Here is a 26,663-nt window from a genome sequence, read left to right on the forward strand (position 1 = left end):
CACGCTGATGACAGCTTTTATTTTCTCACAATTGCTGTGCATGCCAGCAATACATTTGGGATGTGCTCTGTGAGGTCTAGGCCCATCAGTGTTTTCGACACCACAGTCTAATTGGCATTAGATGCCCAGAACACTGCTACAAGCCAAGTGATCCTGTGAGCAAAGTTTTAACCAAGTGATCCTGCCGCTCGACCACATCGCAGCTTGCCGAGCCGAGTGAAGCCGCTCAAGATATCCTTGCATTTTCCAGGTGCCTGCATATAGAATAAAAACAATGCAAGGGAGGTTAAAGCAAACCATTATAAGCAACTAAACATACTCCTAATCTCAAGTTTTCATTTTAACCTACAGCTAATGCAACAAAACAAAACTTGGTGTGAACGCCTGGGGTCGCCACCTAGGTATGCCCTAGCAGTGGCACATCATGACCAAGTGTAGACTTTTCATTCCAAATCATTAAACAAAGCTAGTGATCTAGAAATCCACATACTTCGTTTATTCTGACTGCCAATTTGCTATACCTCAAGTGGGAATACCACTATGCTAGTCCCTCAGAGGCTAAACACAAGCCTGGCCGGCACTGGACCGTTTGTTGCTCGAGAATTGGCTTTGGATGTAGAACACATGCAGCTGTACTGGCGAACCTCCACTCCTTCTGGAGTTTACTGAGGCCGCTTCTGCAGAGTGGCATCCATCTACAACTAAAAACAGCGCTGCAGAATCTGAATTGGAGTAATGCAAAAGCACGGAATCTGCTGTTGGTTGCTTCTGTTTGCTTAATTCACTTATTGTTTACCCATTTTCTTTGGTACTTTCAAATTGTGCACCAATCCCTTCCTATGCCCTTCTTCAGCTAGACTTCCGGTTGGTAGTGCAACGTCACAGCCTCTAGCTCACATTATCCACTTCTTGTTTATTCATTTTAGTCTTTGGTACTTTCAAATTGCACAATCCCTTCCTATGCCCTTTTTCAGCTCTATTTCCAGTTGCGTGACGTCACACCTTTGACGCCACTCTAATTGACTGCCTTAACTGCTTTAGTCTTTGGTACTTTGAAATTGCATGCTAGTCCCTTCATATGCCCTTTTTAGCTCGACTTCAGGTTGTGTAATGTCACATACTTGAAGTCACCTTAATTCACTGGTTTAATTATTTTAGTATTTGATACATTCAAATGTGGCACCAAGCCATTAGCTAATGAGACCATTTTTGCCTTTACTGTTTCATTTTTTGCCTCTTATTAATTACCTTAATGGCCTAATTCTTTGCACACATTACATCACCCTCTATCAATTAACACCACTCATTAACCTCTACGATTTCTCAATCACTCACAACTGCTACGGACATGATTTTGCATGTTTTGCCTCTAATTAATTACCTAATTACCTCATTGGCCTAATTATTATTTCGCACACAACACTACGTCACCCTCTATCAATTGGACTCATTAACCTCTACCACTTCTCAATTACTCACAACTGCTGCAGAGAACTTTTACATTTTTTGCTTGTAATTAATTACCTAACTAGCTTACTGGCCTATTTTTCGGCAGCAACATTATGTCAGTCTCTATCGATTGACACCACTCATTAACCTCTCACGTTTCTTAATTACTCGCAACTGTTGCGGACACGATTTTGCGGGTGCGGTCTACGGACAGAAATCTGTGAACATAGCGAAGTAACGCTTTCGTTTAATAACTTGAATGAATCCTTGAGTTTAGTTATATTTAGAATCCAGGAGAAGAAGGCTTTTGTGTCAAATATCAAGAAGGTCATAAAGGCACGTTCGGTGTGATGACTGCTCCTGAACCAGGCTAGCTTCAACGATATAGTGAATAAAATCATGAAGCAGATATTGCAGTTTCTTGTTTTTCATGCCTTCCATGACCTATACTGATTTCTGACACAGCCATTGCTATGGCATTGAAATTGAAACAGATGATGGGAGAGATTGTATTATTTAGCAGCCATAAACAAATACTATGTGGTAATCCATGTATAGTCATGCACACTGTTACAAAGACAACACGCAAAAAAATCGGGGGTCCCTTAAACTCTACCTTAAGTGTATGATGGAGCACATTGGGGCTTCCGTGTGGATTCTCATTCATGTACAGACACTTCACTACAGGGTAATTGAGTAACCCCACAATTTATTCTATTATGTTGTGCATACTCATTAACGCAGTTGTAAGCCATCACATTATGTTAGACCACATAAAGATATAGAGACCTGCTTTAACCAAGAGATCTGAACCTACCTGAGTCACCTGGGGATGCCTGGTTGACTGGATCCAAAGAACCTTGGATCCAGACAAAGACATGCTACCCCTAGGTCACTCGGGCACATTTAATGGCTTGGTTAAAGCCAGAATTCCTATCTGCCAACTTAAGGTCTATTCACACTTGCGACTACCAGTCGCGCGACCAGAGGAGAGGAGCTCGCCACTACCGATGTTCACACTTGCGACAGCCGCCTTCTCGTTCTGTTCTCGTTCCGAACCGCCTTCTCGTTCTGTTCTCGTTCCGAACGAGTTGGGAGTAGGAGAGCTGCTGGGCGATGACAGTGAACGTCGGTAGCTGCCGCCTGCCAGACACTTCAGCTTTTTCAGGCGAGCCGGTACGCATGCCGCGCTCTCGTGTTTCCAGGAAAACGCCGACGACGAATAGACAATGTCAATCATCGTGGTGTCAATATAAAATGTTGCACCTGCGTGAAAAATCCATTTCTTAAAAGTTCATGGTATTTACCAGATAGTCCAAATATCTTTCCAATCTCCTCCCAGGCCATATCCTATCTCCCTGCCTTTGAATTCCGGGTGCCGTTTGTTGAAAAGGTAGGGGTATTCTTTAATTGCATTGAGAAGGTGCTCGATCAAGTACTCCGGGACCTCGCTGATTGGTGAAATGGTTTGCGACTAGTAGTCGCGCGACTGAAAATTCGAGCAGTGCCCGATCGGCCCGTGGCAGTCGCTTTTCGACCGATGCGACCATTTGCGACTGTCGCTTTTCGACCAAAACGGTCACGCGACCGCTGCTAGTCGCAAGTGTGAACGGGCCTTTAGCCGTGTCATGTAGACTCGTGACATGCACAACCACTGAGCAGTGTCCAGCCATGTCACCAGCCAACCACCACCTGCTAGAGATATGCCCATGATTTTTGCTCAAAATGCCTATATCAGACTATATCCAGAATAAAGCCATGAATGCTGTGGCATTATTATGGTGTCTATACAATTTTAAGTTAATACTGCCACTCAGGCAAGACTATGACAATGTAAATTTTGAAGTGACGCTGCTTTTGTAGTAATGAAATCTATCAAATGACAAATTACATAGGGAAGCTAGCAGCCAGCGAAACTAGAGAAAGCATAAGCAACGTTTTCAATTTTTATTCATATTTGTCTTGTTTGTACCTACTGGCAGCCAGACATGGCAGGATTATTTTATGCTCGCTGCAGCCCTCCAACTAGCAGACAATGGAGAGGTGATATAGAAGTGAGAAATTTATGCACTATTTTTAAACTGACTAGAAGGACAGGAGTATCATGCGACATTTCTTTTATCCGAGGGCATCATAGGTGCTCTTAGCTGATCCATGGTGCCCACCTATGGTATCTTTTTTTTTTTTGTCAGCTGTCGCTGCTTATATACGTATAATATGCATGCGGCACTCTTTCCCACCAGGCAACTGACAATTGCAGATTTCTATTTCATAATGAACTCACTGAACTCGGATTCTCTATATATCTTTCATCTGTCAAGTGCATAGCCTCAGCTTATTTTATGGTATCATTTAATGACCTTCTCGAGTGTGACATCAGATCATAGCCCTCAGTACATGCTCAGGCATGCGCATTCATGCAAGCATATCGCCAGTGTGTGAAACACAATCTGGGTGCATGGTATTTTATTTTTCAATGCAGTGGAAATGAGGACATGCTCTGGTAATAGCTCAGATATATTTGAGATGTACCACATGCATGCACTATCATGTTTCACTTCAGCCATCAAAAAGCAATGTTTCTCAAATGGGAGTCACGATTTTAGGAGTCCAAAAACATATGATAAAAAAAAATTGAAAGGTCATGCAATAGCTTTGACCCAGCTAGACACAGCTTTAAATGGCTAAAAGGGCACAGGTTTAAAGCTGATTTTAGTTTCTCAAAACTCAACATAAAGGAGTGCGGAAACAGGGAGCATGAGAGAGAGAGCATCAATGGGATTTGTCGATGCCAGCATCGGTGACGCTCGAACTTTGGCTCCATTGCTGGATGGGAATGCAGTGCAGTCTTAGGAATCTATCAGGGGAAAAGAGGACACTGTGGTAGAGCTGACACGACAGTGTGTCTGTTGCATGCCGTCATCCATGCATAACGTCGATAATAATGTTTTTAATATGCAAGCGCCTCTACCATAAATAAAAATTAAGCTGCACACCGCAGGTTTGAATTCTTTATGCAATTGGGGCTGGTACAAAAGCAGCCAATGGTGTGTGCTGTGCCGTCACTGTGGAGAAACCGCTAGCATGACCAACGTGACAGTCCTTGCATGTTGGTGTCCATGCATGATGCATGACGCGGAAGATTGGGAACGAATAAAGTGATAGATAGTGCATGCATTGGTCATTTCTCAAATATTTGAGTGTTTTCCAAAACACGTCCTTTTTCCACTTTGCAGAAAAATGAAATGAAGATGTGAAAAATGAGTGCACTCATGATACTGATGTACAGGGTCCTTCAAAATATGTGCGAACACGGCGAAGCGTTCGCACATATTCGCATATATTCGAAGCGTTCGCATGCGCACATAGCGTGCGCATGCGCCGCATTGTTTCGATGCGCGACCGCGCCGGATGCGCTGACGCTCACGGAGCGCGGGCACACTTTGCCGTGTTCGCAATATTTTGAAGGACCCTGTACATGTACGAATTAATGTGCCTTCCTGACTAAGCACAGGGAGCTGCAATCCGCGCTAATGCCCGAGAAAGCCCTCAAATAGCAAGCCATGTAAAGTAAACCGAGTATGGACTTGAGATGAAATGCATTTTACAAATCAATTGGCTTAATGCGCATAGTATGACGCAAACATCTGCCCTTTTAAATGGTGAGAAGAGATATGTTGCCCCACATACACAAAATAAGTAAACAATGGCAATGGAAAGACACACATGATGTCCATCACGAGTGGCAGAAATAAGCACTATCCTTGAGATTGTACGATATGTCGTGTTCAATCAAGTACCGCACATGCTCACCACTTCCATATCACCTCTGTTGTCTGCTAGCTACCCAAGCGCAGCCCGCACTAAATCATCCTTGTGAAAGTCTGGCATCCAGCAGCATATCGTCGAGAAAAAATGAACGCATTCTGGAGCAACCAAAAGTAGCCCCCCCCCCCCCTACACACAGAAAAATGCAAGAGCTGGCTCCACGCTCGGGCGCCCCGTAGGCTAATGAGATAACTTAAGTGCACTCAAAAGGCAGCACGTATGCAGAAACTAAAATAAAAAAGAAGAGTAAGTGTGACAAATGTCTCAAATGTAATTTATATTCATTATTTTACCTGTTTTTGCTGTGCTTTTGGTCATTTATTTTTAATGTGACAGTATTGAAGGCCCCATTCTCCCCAAAATCTTGCATTATTGTTGACAATGTCGTGAGCAAAGTCATAAGCAGGGTTCTAGCATTTGGTAATAAGCAGGTGACATTTTTGTGGGTCAGGCATTGAGTTTTGGTGTTAGTTTGTGTGGCATCATGAGGCCGCATGAGATGCCGAATTGCTAGGAGCTCCTTGTGATTGAAGAGTGAGATGACAATCAAGCCCCTCCGAGTCGCACTTTTATACAATTGTTAAAGCAAGTATATATATGTCAGGTTGTCTTTCAGATAATGTGGTAGCTTATCACTGTATGTTAATAAATGTTTGAAATAAATGGATCAGTGACGAAGCAACTAGCAGCATACCCTTAAAGGCAGACTTTAGGTATCCCTGCAGGTTTTAAAGTTAGGTTTAATTTATTTTTCCGAGATTTTTAACACCTGCTTTCCTTCCGGACTTGGTTTCCATTTGTAGCACCGCGTCGATTTAAGGTGGTCTCTGTTCCTGCAAGGGTGGAAAAATGAGCTAGCTGGTAGTTCATCTCTGGGAAAAAAAAACAGCACTCTCTTGAGACAACGACAAAGCGCTGTGTTGTCATCTCTTTCTTTTTCAATGTCTTAGGAGTGCGGTTTATTTTTTTCCCAAGCTCTCTATTCTTACTGAGTTTTTTCATTCCACCCCAGATGCATTACCTACAGCAATGAAGAAGATGAATTTGTTTACGCATTATCGCCTACTGTTGTTTTTATTTTTTTTAACCTAATTTAACAGCTGCCACATGTGTGTGTATTCGATATGTCAGACTAAAGAAAAAATCCTCGACAGCTTGGTACCAGTGAGTACTTATGGAACTTGTTGGTACTGGTTTCACTACTTTTTTCTAGCTCTGAAGTAGAGCCCACCTATATTGGCCTCAGCTATCACAAATGCTTATTGTGAACGAGGGTGGAGCTACTGTCAAAATATGTGTTTATAGCCTTGAGTTTGAGACAAAAAGAACTACTGAGGTCACCCTGCTTTGTTATAACGAACAACAATGCACCATAAAGTCACCCTACTGTCAAAACATGCATGAAGATCAGAGTATATCCTAACTCCCATTATCATCCTCATAGAAAGTGTCGAGCATGTAAAAAACAGTGCAAGAAACTATAAATCAGAAGCACTAGTAAAGTTAACCACTGCCCGAGCACATGCTTACAGGCTACAAGGTCGATCAGTTGGTCCGTCAGTGTGCCGGCTAGGCAAAACTTCTGAAGTGTGAGCAGGGTCAGGGTAGCAGCAGCTTCACTAATGCTATTCTACACTGGCAGTGATCAACCACTAACAGGGCTTTGAGAAGTTTGAATACGAGCCACGAAGTATGCTTTGTTAGCCGAACTGGTCACATGACAATGTGTCACCTGCCCAACTGGATCTGCACCTTCTCAATTACTGGAGCGTGCAGATAGCACACAGAGCAAAATATCTGCACCTCTCCTTTGTAGGTAAAGCAGTGCACACTCATCAATTGAAACTAGACAGCAGCCGATGGTGTTATGCTAAAGAGCCACTTCCTACCAGGCTTGTTGGTATGTGCAGATCTACTTGTGCGGAAAGGTTGCTTCAAAAGTAGAGCAACGGCGACTGGGTATCAGTTTATTTAAAGCTCGATGTGCAGCTAGACTGCTTTAAACAAAAACTATGCGTACAATTGATGTTCTGCATGCACATCTGCTTGGTTAGCCTTTAACTGTTGAGGGTTGATGACAAAAACACCGACCCACCTAACCACCAGCTGTCGCGAACACCTCAACTGCTTTATTATTGCATTCCTAAAGCAGCACACCCACAACCAATGACTGCATCAGGCGCCTGAATGCTTGGATATCTGACTTTATTTGTATTTAACAGTAAACAAAAAGACAATGTGAAGGTGTATGTATCTATAGATAGCTCTGTTGCTGACTTTCAGTAGTCAGTTTAAAGAATGTGTAAAGGCCAGCACTTTTTCACGTGTTTATGTCCATAAAATTTAGTAAGGGTTACATTTTTCATTCAGAACTGATACTGGTGTCTTTCTAATGCACCACTAATGTGTGGTAAAAACTGCAGATTCAGTTCTTACAAAATTAATGCAGTCATGTGATTTATTTCCCAGCAGATGGCTGCGGTTTCACCCCCAGGGCACATATATGGCAATTTTGCAGTGATCTTAACTGAAGGTGTAAGGAAATAGCATCATGAAAAGGCAAGCAATTAGCTGAAAGAGCATAAACAAGACCACTGTAAAGGCAAATTGCTTTACGTTGCTAGTGGGGACGCAATAAGTATGCTTATTACGGTTGCCTGTGCATAGTGTCACTTTTCCTAGTAGCCTGAAACAACAGACGGATGCATTGCTACAGACATACAACAGATATCTTTCAGCAGGGCGGCAAGAAGGGAGAGGTAGACTGCAGACTATCTTTGCATAATGCAGTCTAGCACTTTGCCAAGTGTAAATAATACTGAGAAAGGGCAACCCTTTTATGCAATACATTTTCTCAAAAAGCCTAAACGACCTGATCATCCATACCAAGGAAATATAGAGTGCCTTTTACACTCGACTAAGGGCTACATTTATGTATGAGCCACTCCTTGTAAATTTGGAACCTGTTATTTGGAAGGAAATGGAATCTGCATAGTACAGTGGCCCTGCATACACCCCGAGGTACTGCCCCTGCCTGCTGCCATCATTATCATCGTCTAGCTCTGTGGCATATAAAGAACAATTCAGACACATCTGTACTTTGCACATGGCAGCAGTCAACCACGTAATGACACCATGAGGTTAGCTTGGAGTGTCACTTAAGCCTGTCTGTTTGCGTATTTTCAAATCTTTGCATGTGATGTCCCCAGATGCTGTTGTTGTTCAAAGGTTCAAATATATGGGTATTTGAGATGCAGAGCCTGTAATTGATTACTTCATATACCAGGGAGATGAGGAGCCAGGTTTTAGTACTGCAGACAACAATAGCAAGAAACAAGAATAAGAGCTGGGGCGGCCCTTACCCTATCTGTAACATGCTGATGGGAATCTCAAGAAGACATCGGACCCGCCACATGCCCGAAGTGTTGCACACCAGCTGCAGAAGTGGATGTTCGCCACCTGCTGTGCACTTGTACAGGGACCATCAAGGACAGATTCAGCAGGAAGTAGGACTAACTGCAACAAGGCAAGCGGACTTCTCCAAATGGCTCACCGACAACGATAAGAGCAAGAGCCTTCTTCGGTTACTTATGGAAAACAATTTAGATGGGTTTTTATAATATGCCTTATGGCGAGCTTGCAGAATAAAAAAAAAACCTAAATGTATGTGCAATTAGCCAGATATAGCATCATACTGTATTGCACAGCTGATTCCACCGAATATATTTGCAAAATTGACTGATAATTGCTACTTTCATGCAAGATCCACACAGAAGTTATATCTAGCAGAGTGTAAAAGTTTTAGGACTGCCACCACTTCCTTTTTTGCATGATGCTTGCCATACCAAATTCAGTAAGCACCCTGACCCTGTCAAGCTAACGTCTAAGCTCTCTGGAGTGCTTATGTTCTTTTGACCGAGTCATTGGTTGTGGATAAGCCACTATAGCAACGCAATAATATAGTAATCGAGGTGTTCACAACAGCTTGTGGTAGGTAGGCTGGCATTCTTGTCATCGATCCTGAATAGTCAAAGATACTGCGGCAATGCTACCAAGCACATGTGCATGCAGAACATACATTATACATGTAATATTTGTGTAATGCACTCCACCAGCCCAACAACCTTTAAGGGGGGACACTGGTCTTAGAGCTATTTTCATTATTTTAAAGCCAATCCTGATAAAATCATACCCTCTTGTTCAGATTTTTATGCTGATTTCAAAAATGTAACTTGTTTTTCTCTATGTCAGTTAATTCCCGAGATAATAATATTAATTATTCATTTAATTAGTACTTCCGCGCAAAAAAAACGCCTCTATAAAACATCATTTTTAATGCATGGCGGTACAGTACAATGACCAAAGAGTGCAATGATCAAAGCAGTTTTTCCATTTTACCCTTATTAGCAATTTTGCTGCACTTTGAAAGTTGTCCTTCAAGACGTGCCTATCATGCTTCAATTAACTTGGCAAAATAAAAAATTTTTGAAGCTTGAATAAAGAATTCTGCTTCGATCATTGCATTCACTGCACCTTCAGCTTTATGTAGAAAAAGGAATTACATCTCTATCTGTCCTAGATGCAGAGATATCGACGAACTAAACCAGCCAAGTGTCCAAAATTTGAGTTTTGAGAAAATGGGAAAAAACAAACTAGGCACAATTTATTCAAAATTTCGAAAAGATATATACATATTTACACTTGCAGACAGCTAATATGCACCAGGCATGTAATCTGACTGCTTGGGCTGACTAGAATGCCGCTTTTTCAGTGCCCGATGCATGTTTTCCGCAGAGGCACGCTTGCGTACTGATTCGGCTGTTCGGCGCCTGTCCTTCTCAGCCATCCTCCTGATATTCTGGACGCCAGGGTTCATATTTAGCTCACTCAGTATTTTTGAGCATGCTTGTAGGTTTCCTGCATTGAAGCGGACAACAGCCTCCGCAACAGCTGCTTGAACGGAGAACAGTGACGCATGGCGCTCCTTTGGTGCGAGTGACCATATTAGGGAGTGCAAGCTTTCATTACTGTTCTGGGTTTTTCCCTGCTGGCACCGCTCTAGCAGCTTTGGGTCTGCCAAACGCTCATAAATAGGCAAAAGTGCTTTGCACACATGTGGTGGCAAACTGTATCTGTGCTTGGGAGCAGGCTCTCCCTTGGCTGCAGCAGCATTCTGGCGGCACCACGAGTTTGCGCCTGTCGGGCAGAGGGTGTGATTTGACACGGTATCATTGGAGGTTACGTGATGATAGGTAGCCATCACTGCCTTATGCATTGCCCCAACATCTCCAGCATGGGACTTCAGGGCCCAGCTGTAATACGATGTCAACTTGGTGACAAGGTCGCCTGTCAGCTTTCCTTTGCCACTCAAGCTCTCTTTTGCATCACCTTTATGCTTGGCAATTGCATTGCGTAGGGCCGTTCCCATCCGCTTCTGCACATGGTTTGTGCAATCTTCTTTGCTGATTTCGATGTAGCCGTACACAGCTGATTCTTGCAATGCAAGAAATGTGCGGCTATCGCCGTCTGAGAGCATGGTCGTGTACCTAAGGCCATGTTTCTCCAGTGACCTTTCGAACAAAACAAGTCCGGCCTGAACTTCCATTTCACCGGACTTTTTGTCCGTGTTCTTTTGGCACAAGTGGCTTTCTTTCCACGCCTCATGGGACGGGTCACCTTCTTTGGGCCCACGCTCACACCCAGCACAAAAGTTACTGAAAACTACATAGTCAAGTACCAGTCCAGTAAAAAGTTCTACTACGGCGCCGACACCGATGTGGGATGAATGACCCCGGGTCATCCATGAACCATCGAAAGAGACAGAAATGTTCCCGGGGTTGTCAAGGTTCAACTCGTTATAGAGTTGCCGAACAGAACGGGCGCTGTCTTTCAACACTCCTTCGGCTGCGCGTGTTGCTGCGGGCGTCAGCTTACTCTTTACGTAGTCCTGCCACGTTTTCGTGTGCAGGCCACGATGAGATATGTTCATCGCCGCAAACACATCATTCAGCGCCGTTTGCCTATGTCCGGTACTTTGCATCGCGCGTGCAGCAAGGATATTCACGGCAAACGGATTTATCTTCTGGCTGCCTTGCACGCGCGGCGAACTCCATGCCGATGAAATGTCCCCGCAAATCACGCACGCGAGAGAGAGTTTAACGGCTAGACCATATTCACGATTTCCTTTTGAAATATGGACATCCCCGCCACACACTTTACATTTCACAGCAGACAACAGTTCGTTCAGCGACTCCAAACTCACAACAGTGAACGTCGTATCGTCCGCACGGCAACCGCCGGTCGCGTCAAGAAGACGGGCATCAGAAGTGGCGATGAAATCCGCTTTCCTCTTCGTCGCTGCGGTTGAACCCAGCTCCTGCAGCATTCCTTCGGCTTTTCTTTTCTTTTCAATCAAGTCCGAAGGCTGCAGCATCGTCGTGTCGTGGCGGACGCGTCCGCTGGGCGTAGGCGCCGCCGAGCTCGCTAGGCCTATTTCGGCCGCGGGGACTTCTTGACTTGCCGCTGGCTCCTGCACATCCTCGGAGCTTTCGGGTGCCGCAGGACGGTTCCGAAAGTTGTCGCCGCGCGCACTCTTCTTCTTTTTGCCGAATTTGTGGCGCGAGCGGAATTTACTGAGGGGCATCGTCTCGCCTCGGTCTCGACTCAGAACAAAATGGCGTCTCGGACGCTTTCAACGGCTGCTGGCCCGCCGCAAGCAGACGACGTGCGATAGAATCAGCCAATCGGATGGCTCAGTTGCAGTCACGTGCGCTCAGCAGCGAATCAGATGCCGCGTTTTCGTTTTTCTTTGTGGTTATTTTTCTCAGTGGCCATTGAGGGCAGACAAGCGCTAGCGGCGGGAAATTGAAACCCAGAAAGCGCTCTTTCAAACGAGCCTAACATGGCCGAGATCGGTCCGGCGGAACGGCAGTTGCGCGCAACGAAAAATGTGCCGTTTTATCGTCTGCTGCTGCGCAAATTCAGCCCGCGCGATGATTTCAATTCGTTATTATGCTGAAAATACTGACTTCTGGAAGAAGAAAATTGGTGAACTTGTAGATTAATAGCCACAGATTCCAAAAATGCCATTTTCAGAAAATCGGTTTTTTGGTCATTTTTTGGTCCCAAAGACCCGTGTCCCCCCTTAAGAAAGGTGATATCGGATCGCTGTTGCTTGGACCACAAAGCAACCTTTCCGCTCAATTACGTCTGCACAGACTAATAACACACTGCTACCTACACTCTGCAGTAGTGGCGAAGGCAGAGATCCAACTAAGAAGGTGATGCATTGCAATGTGACCAGTTGGACCAACACAGCATACTGCGTGACAAGTATTCAAACTAATTAAAACCCTGTCAGTGGTTCATTTCCTGGCAGTGTAGAGAAGCTGCTGCTACACTAATTCTGCTAACACATCAGCCCTTACACACATACACACTGAGTGGCTGACCTCGTAGCCTGTGGGCATGTGGTCAGGCGGCAGTTAACTTCACTAGCAATGCCTACCGCCTTAGTGTTTCTGCATACTAGACACTTTCTTTGAGAGTGATAACGGAAGGTAGGATATGCTCCGATGTTCATGCATGTTTTGACAGCGGGATGACTTTATGGCGCATTGTTGTTCAATATAACAAAGCAGGGCAACCTCGGTCGTTCTTTTTATCTAAAACACAGGGCTATAGACATAAGAAAAAAAATATAATACTACAACATTAAGTGATAAGGCATAAACACAGAGGCATGTCCTTCTTCATTACTGTAGGTCATGCATCTGAGGTGAAATGAAAAAGCTCAGTAAGAACAGAGAGCTTGAGAAAAAATAACAGCGCATTTTTGAGACATGAACAAAAAATGACAACACAGCACTTTGTCGAGTGTGCAATCATTTTTTCCTTTCCCAATATGAACCAGCAACTAGCCCGTTCTTCCACCCTTGCGAGAAATGAGACTACCTTAAATTCACACAATTATAAATGAAAACCAAATCCGGAAGGAAAACAGGTGCTGAAAACAGCCCTCGGATAAATAAATTAGAATTAAGACCTGGAGGGATACTTAAAGTCTGCCTTTAAGGGTATAATGTGGTAGTTTGACTGTCTTCCGTCTGCATTTCTACAAGGTGACCCACCTTTTCGTACCTGCATACTGTTATTCGCTTCGTCACTGATCCATTTATCTCAAACATTCATTAGCATACAGTGATAAGCTACCACATTATCTGAAAGACAACCTGACATAGATATATATATACCTGCTTTAGCAACACTGCACAAAAGTGCGACTCGGAAGGGCCCATCTCACCCTTCAATCGTAAGGAGCTCCAGGCAATTCGGCATCTCATGCGGCCTCATGATGCCACACAAACTAACACCAAAAATCAATGCCTGACTCACAAAAATGTCACCTGCTTATTACCAAATGCTAGAACCCTGCTCATGACTTTTTTGCTCACGACGTTGCCACCAACAATGCAAGATTTTGGGGAAACGGGGCCTTCAATACTGTCACATTAAAAATAAATGACCAAAAACACAGCAAACACAGGTAAAATAATGAACATAAATTACATTTAAGAGACATTTGTCACGCTTACTCTTTTTTATCGTTAGTTTCCGCATACGTGCCACCTTGTCACTGGGCTTAAGTTATTAGCCTAAGGGGCGCCCGAGCGTGGAGCCAGCTCTTACATTTTTCTGTGTGTATGGGGGGGGGGGGGGGGGGGGTCATTTTTTCTCTGATGATATGCCACTGAATGCCACACTCTCACAAGGATGATTTAGTGTGAGTTGCGCTTGGGCGGCTAGCAGACAACAGAGGTTATATGGAAGTGGTGAGCATGTGCGGTACTTTAGTGAACAAGACATTTCGTACAATCTCAAGGATAGTGCTTATTTCTGCCAGTCGTGGTGGACATCTTGTGTGTCTTTCCATTGCCATTGCTTACTTATTTTGTGTATGTGGGGCAACATATCTCTTCTCACCATTTACAAGTGCAGATGTTTGCGTCATACTATGCTCATTAAATCGATTTATTTGCAAAATACGTTTCATCTCTCAAGTCCGTACTCAGCTTATTTTACTTGACTTGCTGTTTGAGGACCTTCTCGAGCATTGCCGTGGGTTGCAGCTCCCAGTACGTACTCGAGAAGGCACATTAATAAGTGCATGTACCGTCTTTGCCAAAAGTAACCAGGCTGCATGTTTTGCTTCTTGCTTGTATTCTGAAGCTAACATGGATCCCCTGAGGATCATAACTTTTTGGCAAGTGAAGACAGGAGCTCTCATTTATGTTGCACCAATTTACAGCATCAGAACTTTTATGAATTCTCTGCTAACCGACTGAGAAGCGGAACACGCAGCCTGGTTACTTCTGGCAAAGACAGTACATCAGTATCATGAGTGCATTAATTTTTCACGTCTTCATTTCATTTTTCTGCACAGTGAAAAAAGAATGTGTTTTCGGAAGCACTCAGAAATATTTGAGAAATGCCAAATGCATGCACTATCTATCGCCTTATTTTTTCCCAATCTTCCCCGTGTGAGCCATCATGCATGAAAAACAACATGCAAGGCCGTACTGCCACGCTGGTCATGCTAGCAGTTGTTCCCCACAGTGAAGGCACAGCACACACCATTGGCTGCTTTTGTACCAGCCCCAATTGCATAATGAATTCAAATCAGAGGTGTGCTGCTAAAGTTTTATTAAAGTAGAGGCGCTTTCATATTAAAAACATTCTTATCACTGCGGACAGGAGACTATGCACGGTGGAGCGTCGTCTGAAATGCAGGCTGCAATATCAAAGGACACTTTTTTTTTCTTTGCAGGGAGGGGGGAGGGAGTTGATTGACTCAGTGGCCGACCCTCAGACGAAAGCGCTTGATGAAGATGCTACTGCACAAAAGCAATATAGAATAAGGCATGTTTCCTTCAGCATAAGGCACGGTCAGTCAGCTTATCAGCTTTAGCTTATCGACGCATGATTTTTTGCATTACACTGGCGACGACGCCAGCACGACCAGCACCTATCACCGTAGTGTGAGGTTTCCGGCCCCGCGACACCGACGGAACTGATCAATGGAAGGTCGTCAAGAGGTACTGCTTTGTTTAAAAGTTTTGTCTGCTCCTTTAATGTTGCAAGGTATGCTCTCGCCTCAAGGTAATGCTTGCTTACTCTTAGTTTTTGGACCGAAAGAGCAACGGCAATACCTCAGCAATCAGGAACATAATGCTAACCCCTCCCCACTTTCGTGGCGCGGGTACACGGCGGGAAGAAACGGACAAGTACCTTTTTATATGCGTGAGTGCTTGTTGCTAAAACAAGCTAAATCTCATAGTGTAAGAATAAGATGCTTCTGATTGTATGCTGAATTATACAGCATGAGCCCGTCCATTTCAGCCTCCTCGGCAATCTCTAGACGAAGCCCAAAACAAGTCCGAGGATCACTAAAGTCGCATATTATAGTAAAGGCTTTTCAAGGAAAAGAGAATATGCGAATAAAATATTTTTGCTGAAAAAAAAAAAATCTGTGACCACCATCCAAGCATGAATGCAAAAGTGCAGCATACATAGACTACATCGCGAATAGCAGACGACATGGGAATGATATCTCATGACGTCAGCGGCCAATGGTTGCCAGACCAGAAAGCCAATTTCAATAATAATAAAAATTATTTTTAAAACTATCTGCTGCACCGAATGAGCTCAAATTTCGAGGATTTATAATTTAACGTGTGAGAAGTGAAATGCAATAACTAGTTTATGCTCAGTTGTTAGCTGTCGTGACCACCTTAATGAATCAAGTGAAACGTGATAGTGCATGCATGCGTTACATCTTAAAATATTTCTGAGCAATTACCAAAGTATGTCCTTTCCACTGCGCTACAAAAGTAAATACCGAACACTCGGACCGTGTATCGCATGCTGACGATATACTTGCATGAATGCGCATGCCTGAGTGCACAGGGAATTGAAGTCTGCTCTCACGCTCGAGAAGGTTCTCGAACAATGCTGTAAAATAAGTTGATGCTAGAACTTGACAGATCAAATATAATTTGCAAATCCGAACTCATTAAGCTCAATATGGAACGAACATCTGATCTTGTAAATTATGTGATGGGAGACAATGTCACACACATACAAAATATGTATGCGGCGACAGTTAAAGATGTAATAAATGAGCACTGCAGATCAGCTGAAATGAGCACCTGCCTGCACATTATTAAAGACACCCTTAAAACAAAAGATAATTTCACCCGAAGCTCTGCGGTCCTAGTCAATAAAAACAGCCGCAGACATTCCTTACCTCCCCATCACCTCTCCGTTGTTTGCTAGTTGGATGCGAGTAGCCAACATAAAATCATCCTGGCAAGTCTAGCAGCCAGCAGGTAGCCCGGAACTGTCCACCTGGAGAAAGACTAACGCCAGAGCAACCCTAGTAAACAAATGGCTGGGCTGTACTCAGGCGACCTGCGGACAGTGGATAATCTAAGAGGCCCACTGATATACACAATGATAGTCAAGGAAAGAATACATATCAAATATAAAGCAAAGTCAACTAGTATATTACAAAAAAAACAGCATTGAAGAACTGTGATTGAGTCCCCTTGAGTACAATTACATGTTTGGGAACAGAACAGATACAGTGACTTATAAACAAGAATCAGTGATTCTCATGTGCTGCCAAGCAGAAGCACACCTGCTGGAAGGGCACAAGATCAACCAGTTCACTAATTATTGCCATTACTTAACACAAGACAATGACAACAAAATTATTAAACCAAGCATTGGCTGAAGGAAGTGATTGAGAACAATACACTCAATCAGTGTCACATGCTGCATGGCAGCAATAGCAATAAATCAGTTGTCAAAATAAGGTAGTGATCTATTTTATGCAATTACCTACACAGATCATTCTCTTAAGATTAAATAAGGAGTGCAACAATTAACACACACATAGCATGGAAGGTAATAGTAGGCCTGTAGTAACTGCACTTAGCCACAAAGTGATTGGTCAAGAGGTTGTACATGGGTTGAATAGCATGCCCACATCTGCTATACTGTTCTTTAAGGATGTTACTCCACATTAGCACACTTCAGATGAACAGGCAGCATGAGCAGACAAACGGTCTTGCTCATATTTTATGTTCTGAAGACTGTCCTATACAGCAAACAATTGAAGAAATGCAATTTAAACACTGGCCAAACACACCCATTTATGGATCGTTCATTTCTCACTTTCTGATGTGAACGCTTTTTCAATCTGTAAAATGGACAGTTATCAACATGCATTGCTTAGAGCTTCAGCATGGCTACGGACCTATAAGGCTGCCGCGATACCTCAAGCGAAAAGATTCTGAATTAGAGGGACATCACTGGACAGCGCACTACAGAAAAGCAACTGGAGTGGCTGAGGCTTCAGAGGGCATAATCATACATACTTACCGGGATGAAGACCAAATCAAAGATGCTTCCCACTATCTCACCAAAAAGCAACCAAAAAGAATTTACAAATTGTTGCCTCAGTTAGTGACAGCCTGTTCGTAACAGGGGGTGAGATAAGGGCCTTAATGTGTCAGATAAATTTATTAGGCAAAGGCGTGACAAAGCAGGATTCAGATAGGATGGCTACACAAAAGCCCTAACTTTAAGGCATTACTGGGTGGGCCTGTACTGGGTGGGCCTAGAAACAAAAAGAGTGCTGCCTAGTTGCTAAAAAGTAAATGATTATACTTTTGCCTTTTGACCTGTGGCTTGCTTTCTTATATACCATGTTTGTTTTGCTGCCAAGGCTGTAACTTTCATTAAATACTGCTATTTTAAGGTATGATCCCCTTTATGTCATTGGCCTCAGGCCAAGCACTCAAAAATCCTTAAACATGTGAAGGGGGAGGGGGGGGGGGAGGTTGCCACAAAGACAGCCTCTCACCTCTTCCCTGCATTGATGGTCAGCTGAGCTCCCAAGCTTATTTTGTAATCATTGCCACCAGCTCCTTTCTCACCTGCTAAAAGGACCTTGCAAGGATAGAAAAAGTTGTCGGGCTAATGGTGTTGATTCATGGTTGACAGTGCTTAATTAACCACACGGACAGAGTAAACACATAAAAGACGAACACAGGCTCTGAACTTTAACCTTATTCTGGAACCACTGATACTCTGCTTATATACCCATAAAGGCACCGACTAGTGGTGATTTTCGACACTTGTGACAAATAAAAACAAAAAGAAGTACCGTAAGAGCAAACCCGAACAAGGGGAGAACAAAATAGGCAAATCATTTTTTAAGCCGCCAACACGTGGAACAACGGACTAATAACAGAAAAAAAAAATGCAATGGTAACAGAAAATGGGTAACAGACGTAAGCTAACAATTACACAGCAAAACGCACGAGATGAAGTACACTAAAACTGAAAGAAAAAGTGCATGACAAGAAAGATGAAGCCAACAATTGACCGCTAAATGCAGAAGATGAGCACTAAATAGCTAAAACAAAGCAAATGAAGGAAATGCTCATGAGCAACAAGGGTGAAGTCTACAATTACATTGCGAAAGGATGAAGATGAGGTGCATAAAACGAAACAATAAAGATAAAATGTCAAGAAATGAATTCAACAAATGTTATAAAGCTAAAACCAGGCTAGATTAGAGAAGTCCATAAAGAAAGGCAATCTTTTTTTCCAAGAGTGAAATGGAGGGGGTACTAACACAATCATCCTTGAGCCTGAAAATCTTGGCAGCTTTAACTATTTCATGTGTTAGCTTATAACGATGAGTTTTTAACACAGTTTTTTTTCGAAGATTGGGTGGCATGGCTTCTTTAAGTCGGTTCCTGCAGTGGACGGGCAGATTCCTGGGGGATATGATGTCATTTTAATGCTCCATTAGCCTTCATCGGCCAGTTTGGTCCATGTATAGCTTACGGCAAGTGAAAGGCTTAGAGTGAGCGCCTTCCGCATGTGCTGCTAAGGGTTTTCTGTGCTTCTTAGTGCGGCCTCTTTTTTATTTATTTTTTTTTTGCTTTTCTTCTTCATTAACGATTCATCAAAGCTGCAATAGTTGCTCGAGGGCAGAAAACAACGTCAACTCCTGCTTTCTTTTCACTCGTCGTAAAGTTGTGGGAAATTTGGTGCATGTAAGGAATCCCTGGAACATTATCGTGTTGCCTATGTGCTTCAGCACTTTTTCTGAGACAGTGGAAAGGACTTGTAACGGGTACCCTGATTGCGTGAGCCTGCATACCTTTTTCAAGAAGCTTTCTTGTAATTTGTGCTCGCATGACTTGTTCAGGGCATTGACAAGGGCAGACTGGATGATATTTCTTCTAACCAGCTTTGAACGAGCGGAGTCATATTATAGGAAGGGCTAGTTGCCCCTTGGTTCAAATGCCCAGCTCACGTGACTGGGTGTGAAGATGCTTAGTTCCAAGAAGCACATGGAATCATTGTCTGGCATTTCTTGCTTTAATTCAAGGGGAGCCAGGATACTCTTAAAGACACTCAAAACTTCAGGTACTTCATGAAAAAAGGTTTCTACGTCACGGTCTAAATTAACTAAGAAGTCGTCCCCAAAGTAGAAAATTTTTTGAATTCGTGAGTTTTCAAAGTGATTCCTGAGACTACTGTCATGCATAACTAAGAACAGATCACTGAGCAAGGGAGTAAGTAATACATGATATGATGCAGATCCCGTGCTTTTGGATAAGGTGTGAATCATTCCTTTCTGCAAATGTTTATTTTAGATACACAGAAAACAATTCTAAGAGACCATCTACACAGACACCACACTCACTCTGGGAGGATATGGTTCCATGTTGGTCAATAGCTTTGCGAACGCATTTCATGAGGTTTATCTTGAGGTATAGAATAAAACAAGCCTTTTGCATTTATAGAAAAGGCATGATAGGCTTTGTTTCTTTTCCCGTTCAAAAACCTAATGACTACATCTGCATTCTTTACCAGAAAGGGATTATCGATAAAAAGTAATTTCAGGTTGCCATGCAAATACATAGTGACGTCTTTCTGCCAGATATACCTCTCGTGCCCTCTGTGCGTTATTGTTTCGGAGGATACCTGGCAGAAAGACGTCTCTATGTATTTGCAAGGCAACCAGAAATTGCTTTCTATCGATGATACCTTTCTTGTAAAGAATGCAGATGAAATCATTAGGTCTTTGAACTGGAATAGAAAGAAAGCCTACCATGTTTTTCTACAGATGTTAAAATTATTTTATTCTATACCTCAAGATGGGGGATCTTATGAAATGCGTTCGTGAAGCTATCGACAAACCTGGAGCAGTATCCTTCCAGAATGAGTGTGGTGTCTCTGTAGATGGTTTCTTGGTTATGCTTTCTGCGTGCCTAAAATCAACATTTCTAGAATGGAATGGTTTACACTTTATCCAAAGTCACAGGATCTGCATTGGATCATGTATTGCCCCGTTATCAGTGATCTGTTCTTAGCTATGCATGACAAAAGTCTCAGGAACCATTTCAAACACTAACAAGTTCAAAATATTTTCTGCTTTGTGGATGATTTCTTGGTTCTTTTCGACTGTGACAAGGAAGCCTTTTTTTTTCATGAAGTACCTGAAATTTTTAGTGTCCTTAAGAGTGCCCTGGCTCCCCTTAAATTTATGCACGAAATGCCGGACAATGATTCCATGCACATCCTGGAACTAAGAATCTTCTTTACACCCAGTTATGTGTGCCGGGCAATCCGCCTTTTGCGCGAGGATGTGGCACCATCATGCGGGAGCGGGCGGGAAACACATTGAGCGGCAGTGTAGCAGACGACGCGAGAGCGCACCATACGAAATGGCCACGCCAACGCTGGTAGAAAGCGAAAGCTTCCCCCCTTTTTTGGCCTCGGAGCGGAAAGTAGTGACAGTGATTGCAGCATATCATGCTCACACAGTATGGGGGAAGGTAGAGCGTTTTCACAATCCACTCATAACGCACGTACGCATATACTATCTTCGTATTGTAAGAGCGTGTAGCGCGGGCCGTGTTCGACGCGTGCAGGTTTTCGGCAGACAGGAGAGCGTGGGGGCAGAGAGAGAGAGGGATCTCAAAGGGCAAAGCAGCCAGGGGTTTGTTGATGCTGCAGAGCTAGGTGGAATCGTATCCTGTGACTTTGAGCGGCGCATATGCGTGGGGTGTCTTGAGTTACCGAGCACAATGCGGTCACCGCGGCGCCGGCATGGTGCAATGGGCGTCGCTTCCTCCTCGCGTCATCTACAACCGTGCAGCTATAGGATTTCATCCACGAAGATCGGCAGAGAGTCACATATACACACCCCGTGAAAAGGGCATTGTCCCGGCCGAAATGCACACCTGCAGGAAACGCGCTGCATTTTTCTGGCAATGGATGATTCAGAGCTGTAGCCGGTTTCTGGCCTCAGGAGTCGGAACGGATGTGGTCGCAGTGGTGAAAAGGTTCTCGGTGCGCAGAGAATGGTCATTCTGTTGTGAAAGGATCTCCAACGTTCATTTCTGCCTCCGCCGCGATTTCTGCGGAATCAACAACTTGGTGACACATATGTGAATCTCCTACATATCGGATGCGCATCTCGGTCAGGAACCAACCCTGTTTTACGTCCAGAGCGATCCACTCTGCAAGTGAACGAGCATGAACCCTCCAGGAGACTCATTTATTGTGCCGGGCGGTTTCCTTGCCGTTGCGAACGGTTGGACGAAGACGATTATCAAGCTCCCTAACGAAGTGCATCTGATTGCGTACATTAAAGGAACAAAGTCCGGATGCTTTGGCGTGCACGAAGGCGAGCCTTTAATTAAAAAAAAAAAAAAAATACTGTGCGTCGTGCAAGTGCGTCATATGCTCCGAGCGGCAAAAACACAGATACTACAGGTATGTATGCATCTAAGCGAAATAGGCATGATGAAAAGTACCTACTGGTTTTCACCCAGGCTGTAGCGCACCAGTGATAGCTGCAATGAGGATTTCTTCGGTGCGTGATTGCTTCAGTTGCACCGGGGCCTGAAGGCGATGTATTTTGTCCCTTCTTATCTTTATGTGCGAAAGGGCTAGGTAGCTTAGATATCACAAGCGGCTGTGTGCGCTAGGCCGTAATATTTAGCATGTTTTATCGTGACTGCCACCTCACTAACAAGAAAAAAAAAATACGGCGTTTTAATGCACTGCCGTTCGCGAGCCTCATGACCAGCTCAACCACTCGGCTCGCTGACGGCGGTGCATCACAACACCTTTTTTTTTCTTCTTCTTTTTAGTCAGGCGGCAGTCGCAATAAAACATGCTAAATATTACGGTCTAGCGCACACAACCACCTTTGATATCTGCGCTACCCGGCCCCTTCGCAACAAACGACAAAATACATCGCCATCAGACGCGCCGAACAAATGCTCATTGCTGCTATCACTGGTGGGTTACAGGCTTGGTGCAAACTCCGGTAGATACTTTTCATCATGCACATTTCCTTTAGATGCATACATACCTGTAACGAAGTGTTTTTCGCACAGTCGAGAGCACGCAGTCGGCTGCCAAGGTCGCCCATTCACGTCTTGACGCTTGGTTGCCCTAATCCAAGCTTCACGCCGTTGCAGGTCGCGGCTTGCCGAAGGAAACCTAACAAAACGCGTCTTGCATCCCGGCACGCCTCGAGAGTGGCAGACGTAAGCGGCACAGGTGGTTGGCATCGTTTTACCGAGGCTGTGAACGTACCGCGCCTCCAGCCCCCGTGCGTTGGCTATGAGTGCGGCGACGAGAAGCGCCGTCGACGCCTCTCAGTGTGTTTTCATCAGTCGCCGCTGGGGCTTCGCGCATGCGCAGAAAACTCGCGCAAAAGGCGGATTGGACCAAGGGGAAACAATCCCTTCCTAACATGCAGCTCCGCTCGTTCCAAAGCTGGTCAAAAGAAATATCATCCAGTCTGCCCTTGTCAACGCCTTGAACAAGTCATGCGAGCACAAATTGCAAGAAAGCTTCTTGAAAAAGGTATGCAGGCTCACGCAATCAGGGTACCCATTACAAGTCCTCTCCACTGTCGCAGAAAAAGTGCTGAAAAACACCAAGTGCAAAAACACAACCACTGGCTGAAGTGCACAGGCCACGCAAAAAGGTTGCAGTGATTCGTTGCATGCACCAAATTTCCCACAACCTTACGATGAGTGAAAAGAAAGCAGGAGTTGACGTTCTTTTCTGCCCCTGAGCAACTATTGCAGCTTTCGTGGATCGTTAATGAAAAAGAAAAGATGCCGCACCAAGAAGCACAGAAAACCCTTAGGAGCAGTGTACAGAAGGCGCTCACTCTAAGCCTTTCACTTGCCGTAAGGTATACATGGACAAACAAGCCTTTTTGATGCATCAATGAAAGGCTAATGGAGCATTAAAATGACTTCTCAGGTAATTCCCCAGGAATCTGCCCGTCCACTGCAGGAACCGACTCAAAGAAGCCATGCCACCCAATCTTTGAAAAAAAAAAAAAAAAACAGTGTTAAAAACACATTGGTAAAGCTGACACATGAAATAGTCGAAGCTGCCAAGATTTTGAGGCTCAAGGATGATTGTGTTAGCACCCCCTCCATTTCACTTTTGGAAAAATAGATTGCCTTTCTTTATGGAATTCTGTAATCTAGCCTGGTTTTAGCTTTGTTACATTTGTTGAATTCATTTCTTGACATTTTATCTTTGTTGTTTGGTTTTATGCACCTCATCTTCATCCTTTCGCTATGTTAATTGTTGACTTCACCCTTGTTGATCATGCGCGTTTCGTTCATTTGCTTTGGTTTAGCTATTTAGTACTGCTTGTGTTCTGCATTTGGCAATGTCAATTGTTGGCTTCATTGTCGCTGTTCATGACGCTTTTTTTTTCAGTTTTAGTGCACTTCATCTCATGCATTTTGCTGTGCTAATTGTTACCTTTACCTCTGCTACCCATTTTCTGCTCTCCTTCCACATTTGTAATTTTTTTGTACTTATTAGTCCACTTTCCATGTGTTGGCGGCTTAAAAGATAACTTGCCTATCTCGTTCTCTCCTCGTTCGGGTTTGCCCTTTCGGTACTTTTTTTGGTTTTTATCTGTCACATTAGTTTTTGTTGCCACAAGTGTCAAAAATCGCCACTTGTCTGTGCCTTTATGGGTATATAAGCAGAATATTAGTGGTTACAGAATAAAATTGAAGTTCAGCACCTGTGTTCGTCATTTATGTGCTCTTTACTCTGGCCGTGTGGTTAAGAGCTGTCAATCATGGCTTACAAGAATGGGCATTTTCTGCCGCAGCATTCTTTCCCTATCCTCACGGCGCACATTGTGAAAGTGCACCTTGAAAAGCTTTGTAGCCCATTACACTAGCTTGGCTTCCTAAGGTCGCTGATATGAAAGTCACTGAGAACATTTCAGGCATTAAAAGCCATTTTGCAAAAAAGGGTCCTGCACACTGCAAATTCTGATGAGTTATGGAAGGCCATCAAAAGTGCGTGGAAAGAGATGAAGCCGATGCAACACTGTCGTGCCAGTGCTCTATGACTCCTTGCCATGCCAAGTCTGCTGTCATAGAGCTCGGTGATGACTTCCTCCGCTACTCAACTTCCTGTGTGCACTCAACATTGGTCCCCACCCTCATTTTCTTTTTTTTTGTGTGTGTGTGTTTCAGCAAGCACGCAACAGGTCACTGAAATGTTTCCAGATTTTTTTTTTAGATGTAGGACATTTTGCATTATTTTGCACAGCAACAAAGAATATTCTTTATGACTCGACAATTAATTCGTGAGCCATTCTTAGCAGCTTCTCTTTCTTATGAGCATGACCTAAATAGCAACTTTACTTCTTTGAGGTTTCAAAGTGGCTTTATAACAGCATGTCCATGCTGCAGCTATAAAAAAAGTATGCATACTGTTTATAAGTGACTTTTCTACAGAAGAAAAAAAGTATGCCAGGAAGTGAAAAATGAACAATTCATTTTCTTCGGATTAACTCACGATTACTTCCTTGATTGGCTGCTACACACGACACTAATCTTCAGAACATAAAGTGCAAGCAAACACATTCGCATACTCAAGCTGCTTGCCCATCTGAAGTGCCCTAATATGCAATGACGTCCTCAGACAGAACAGCCTAGGAGACCATGGCAACAGCTGACCGCACTTCGTGGGCATGTGCTTAGCCTAAGGCCGCGGTTCCTCCACTTGTACAGCATAGGTAGGCAAATAAAGCATTTATCACCATTAATCATGGTAGTGCCTTTTGAGAATCATGTGACGGAAGAACACACTTACGAGCTTAATGCTGTTCACGGGACGCCTTTAGCAACCAAGCAAGCATCCACCCTGAGCAAGCAGCTGTCTTCCAGGAGAACATTTTCAAAAACAGTGTACACCTGGAAGTGCAAGGAACAAAATTGTAATGCCTCACTCAACCGGACGTAAACGTGACTGCCGATGCATATTTGTGATGATAAAAAATGGAAGTTATTAAAGTATGTATGCACAAGAACACATACTTCTGTGTCTACGGAAGAAAATTAGCGGTTACAGCACTGCCAAAACAAATAGCGCCTACGCGCCTCCCATGTTCGAACAAGCGACAATGCCACTGCTCCCAGTACAAGAAAATAGCGCTTGGTAAAACTGAGGCTTCAAAATATGTGCTAATGAACAGAAGTCTACACGCTTTTGCGCGTTTTAAACTTGCAGTTGCGGAAAAAAAAAATAGAAGCGAACCTTACCTGAATGACTCCATTATTGTCCGGAGACCGTTGATGCCGTTGGCGAGCGAGCATTGAAAGCAAGTTGCAGGTCATATCCTGTGTGCGCGCTGCAAATGGTGAACACTGCGAAGGCTTGAGGCTTGCGATGCATTTCATAATGATATAACAGGGTAGTTTAAGAGGTCAAGCCGGCGGTAATAAAGGATTTCTAAGCGAAATACGATGTAACTGACAGGCCGCAAGAACAAACAACGCACAGCTAACGCAGCGCTTGAACTGAACAAGGAGAGCAACAGTTGCGCAACGCAAAAAAAAAAAAAAAAAAAAAAAAAAGAAAGAAGAGGGAGCATGAGTTTGATAACTATCAAGTATTTGTGAATGCATAAATTATTTTCAAATAATAAGGTTCATTTGTGAAGTTAGATGGTCGTAGGTTATTCATTTCTTCAGGTAAATTTGGTTTGAGCAGTTGACAGTTTCGTAGTTGAAAACAGTAGCAGACGACACGCCTGGAAGTCTTTACCCTTGATAGCTGATTACTACTATTTAATGCGGTATCACGCAGACAGGAGGAAAAAATGAAAAAGAAGCCTGCTTCAATGTCCAATACGGACACTTGTGCTGCCCGAGCAACAATCGAAACATGTGTGGTACGGAAAGTTATAATTTCTTTATCGCAGGAGTAAAACAACCTTTAACGCTATC

General features: G+C 43.7%; 1 long non-coding RNA gene across 1 annotated transcript; it reads right to left on the reverse strand.

The window, feature by feature from the left end:
• LOC146178549 (uncharacterized) lies at positions 1-26,254 on the reverse strand. Its single transcript, XR_014700614.1, has 3 exons — positions 25,977-26,254; positions 25,528-25,628; positions 1-254 (listed from the first exon to the last, which is right to left on the reverse strand). It is a non-coding gene; the product is annotated as an uncharacterized LOC146178549 (long non-coding RNA).
• Positions 26,255-26,663: the final 409 nt, after the last annotated feature.

The sequence above is a fragment of the Amblyomma maculatum genome, chromosome 9 (assembly GCF_055883805.1).
Source record: "Amblyomma maculatum isolate TAMU_Amacu chromosome 9, ASM5588380v1, whole genome shotgun sequence".
NCBI classification, from domain to species: Eukaryota; Metazoa; Arthropoda; class Arachnida; order Ixodida; family Ixodidae; genus Amblyomma; species Amblyomma maculatum.